Genomic DNA, 4,156 nt, shown 5'->3' with positions numbered 1-4,156 from the left:
GTTGAGCCTATTTGCGTACCTCTCCTTAACAGTCTAGCCATGCTTCCTTGATTCTTATTGGGTGGGGGGCAGTGGTCGATCCCTACCAGCGGCATCCTCTCGTTATCATTCGAGTCATGCCTTCCTTGATGCTTATTGGGTGGGGGGCATTGGTCGAGCCTGCTTACGCATCCTTTGTTTTTTCAATCAATCAATAGGGAGTGCATATGACAGGACAAAATCCCTAGTGGACGTCGTTCCACTTCGGTTTCCGTGATCTTATCATCGATCAAATGAGTGAGGAAAAGATCCAGTTCGGGCCCAAATCAAAATTGGCTGGGATATGCTCTCCTTGTACTAGATTCCGTCAGGCAGGGACGGAGTCACTCACTATTCATATGGTGAGGGTGCGTTAGCACACTCGACTGTCAAGGCCGCCATCGATTTCTCGCTCTATTTTCCCAAAATAGAGGGACAATAGTACGATAAATCAGAACAGAAAGAGTATGTCAGAATGCATGCAATAAATGCCGTTTATGAAAGCAGCTATGGTATGGGTTCGGACCCGAAGATACGCTCGGCACCAAGAACCGCAAGCAAATGGAGCGGTCCCGATCGAGGGGGATATAAAGCTTCGACGATCTGGACCATACTTTTTTGGCATCACTTCCCGAAAGTGGAAGACGAGAATATAATCTACCTGTACCGCTGGCGGATCCGTGAGCAGAACGAGAACCCCAAGAATAGAGAAAGGGGGTGGGGGACGGGGAACGCAAGTTCTATTGGATGGAGGATTGGGAGGTGGAATAAAAATGGCGAGGTGGGGGCCTCGGATACTAGGGGTAGGGGTGGGATTTCGAAGTCTCTGTGTGAGCCATATGCGGTGAGAGTCACATGTATGGGTACGGTGGGGGTTAACATCTATACGTATAGTGTGGTGGCCTACCTCATTTGTTCCATGATCTATGGGTCTACTGGAGTTACCCACTTCGATCAATTAGCCAACATTTTGACCAAATATGAAATCACTTTGTTTGGTGCTCGATCTGGTGGTATTTTTTTGGGGATTCTCTTTATCGTTGTAGGATCTTTATTCAAGATAACTGCAGTTCCTTTTCGGGCAGCTATAGGACAGCCGCTTATGGGTGGTACTGCTACCAACAGATTTCAGCCAATACTACTAGCTTGAAAGAGGGTTGGCTTATCCGAGAGCGCGTGAGACTCATCACTACCTTGTAAGGGCGTTGAGACCATAGCATGTTACACGAAAGCGTCGCTTTATCCCTCCCTCCATAGTGTTGTCACACAGCCGCCCGCCTAGAAGAGCCGCTCGCTCCATAGTGTTGTCACACAAGATAAGCACGCCGCCTGCTGGCCGGGCGAATCGAAGTTCTCTCCCGGTCAACCGTCCACCCAGTTAAGTGCAAACACAGTGGAATCACGCTTAGCGAACGCTCGCTGCTGGCTGGTGTGCCTCCTGCCCGTCGACGAGGAAAGAGCGACAAGGTTCAGATTCGAAATGATTACTGCTTGCAGCATGGGAGCTGATTACCCAACAACTCTCTGGGAACAATGGAAAAAAGGATATCCCGATAACGGAAACCATAGGGGCTGTATCGGCGAGATCCAACGGTGAACAACTAGATTCCCCAGAAGAAAACCCCGGCTGGAAGTCTGAGGACCTTTAGTACCCCCGAAAACACCTCCCCAGCAGCCAGCACTTCACGCCAAGCAAGACCGCGTCCCTTCATCCATTAAATAGGGCCTTTTCATTCCAATTCATTCCAATACGTATGGGGCCAAGTGAAAGTGGAGAGGGGTAGTTGCTTGTGGGGGAAGCTGCCCCTCGGCTCAGGAGGGAAGGGAAAGGTATAACCTCGAATATGATCAATTCCTCTCCTTAAAAGTCGAGCCATGCTTCCTTGATGCTTATTGGGTGGGGGGCATTGGTTGAGCCTGCTTGCACATCCTTTCCTGCCTTATTGATTTTCCATTTTAGAAGAAAGGAGGTGGCCTGCGGTGTTATCTAAAGGGCGAAGGGAAAACACTCCCCGAGGGAGGGATTACGAGGATATATCCCCGTTCATTACCCACCCCCGCGCTGCACTGGATATCCTTATTTATCCAAAGCTGGTTGAAGACCCTGAAGGCCTTCGGCCTCCCTCTGCTCTGCGAAGTGCTGAAGCTTTCTCTTTATATTATAAGGAATAATTACTCACCTGACAACGGAGGGTGAGGAAGAATACCATATCGACCGGCCCGAGAAAGCGCTGGAAGCAATGAAAGTGAGGGGTCCATGTCGCTGATGTGCCCATACTGACTGAGCAATAGGTTTGGCATCTACTACGACCACTTCAAACGCGTAAAACCGCCTGCTCTGCTAGAAAACATGTGGAATGGCTGAGAGTGGACCTTTTGGATATATAATCAAAGAGAGTAGAGCTATGGAGTCGTATGATGGAAAACAACTTTCACATTTGGTCCAGGGAGCACTTTTCTCGTAGATAATTTCTCGTTCTCCCTCGTGTGGCAAAATTCTGCTTGCTTGCTGAGCGAACATGACTTAACAACTCACTGGGCCCTAATCCCCCTCTTCTCCCGAGCCCCAAAGAAAACCCCCCTCCCCCTTGGACTCCATATCTCTCTCGACTATATATATGTGGGCACCTGATATCTATGAGGGTTCACCCACCCTGGTTGTAGCATTCTTCTCTATCGCACCTAAAATCTCTATTTTTGTGAATATGTTACGTGTTTCTATCCATAGTTTCTATGGAACTACATTGCAATAAATCTTCTTTCTCCACAACATTGCTCCTATGATCCTAGGAGCCTTGGTCGCCATGGCCCAGACGAAAGTCAAAAGACCTTTAGCTCATAGTTCGGTTGGACATGTAGGTTATCTTCATACCGGTTTGTCATGTGGAACCATGGGAGGAATTCAATCATTACTAATTGGTATATTCATCCATGTACGAATGATGATTAATGCATCCGCCATAGTCCTAGCATTACGACAAAAACCCATGTCAAATATATAGTGGAATTGGGCGCTCCAGCCAGGACGAATCCTATTTCGGCTATTATCTTTTCCATTACTATGTTCCCATACGCAGGAATACCCCCGTTAGCCGGCTTTCGTAGCAAATTCTATTTGTTCTCCGCCGCTTTGGGTTGTGGGGCTTACTTACTAGCCTTGATGGGAGTAGTTACTAGCGTTATAGGTCGTTGGGCGGCCGGAAGGTTGCCTGAGTCAGTGTGGGGGACGGACCGAAGGCAGTTCTCCGTGCACCGGACACGTAGCTTACCAAATAAGTTGCGACACGGATGGGAACGCATGCTACGAAAGGTCCTTAAAGGTCTTACCTTTACCTGAGCGCGCTCTATATTCTTGATTCTATCTCTAGTTACCGAATACGAGCTTCTAGGGTGGCCTGCCTTACAAAGCCTTCGTCAATTCAGAGTCTATTTCAATACTTACCAAACAGAGACTATTGAAAGATTTCTCTTACTGTGTCCTCTCCTTTCATATTCTTATCCTTATCGCGCGAACTAAGGCAGTCGTTAGATGAGTTAGCGAGGTTACCCCTAAGACAGATATCTCTTTCTATTCCACCACGTAGCAAAGCCTTTACACACATTATAGGCGGACCTATTTGATACAGTAAGGCCATTCGTAAGGTCCTAAAAGGACCTTATTTTTCACTCTGCGAAGGTAACGTCTTGAAAGGTAAACCCTGGGCTCTACTCAGGTAGGTAAGGTCCTGGTCTTACCTAAGCTAGCTCTGCAAATGTAAGGGTATCTCATGCATAAACCATCTACTCAAGATCCTTACCTTTGCAGAGCTCAGACCTACCTTTCATATCTTCCCAAACTATAACTCTTTGAGGGGAATAAAGAAATGGCAAGGACCTTGTACGAGTCTACAATCATTGCACGAGATGAACCTGGGTTTGTTGAATCAAAGTTGGCCCTAGGTGTAATAAGACAATCATTAGATGAGTTAGCGAGGTTACCCCTAAGACAGATATCTCTTTCTATTCCACCACTACTTTAGCCCATAAAGAAAAGTCGTTCGGTGTATACTTCGTTACATAAGTCATAGCAAAGCCCTTACACACGTTATAGGCGGACCTATTTGATACGGTAAGGCCATTCGTAAGGTCCTAAAAGGAC

The 4,156-nt window shown here is 47.3% G+C and overlaps 1 pseudogene; it reads left to right on the top strand.

Moving 5' to 3' along the window:
• The first annotated feature begins 493 nt into the window (after positions 1-493).
• On the top strand, positions 494-1,737 carry LOC149238731 (uncharacterized; annotated as a pseudogene).
• Positions 1,738-4,156: the final 2,419 nt, after the last annotated feature.

The sequence above is a fragment of the Pinus tabuliformis genome, chromosome 8, assembly GCF_031772625.1.
Source record: "Pinus tabuliformis cultivar Carrire ecotype Pingquan chromosome 8, CPIR1, whole genome shotgun sequence".
In the NCBI taxonomy this organism is placed as follows: Eukaryota; Viridiplantae; Streptophyta; class Pinopsida; order Pinales; family Pinaceae; genus Pinus; species Pinus tabuliformis.
The sequence above is the reverse complement of the archived record's forward strand: the minus strand, read 5'-3'. Positions and strand labels throughout refer to the sequence as shown.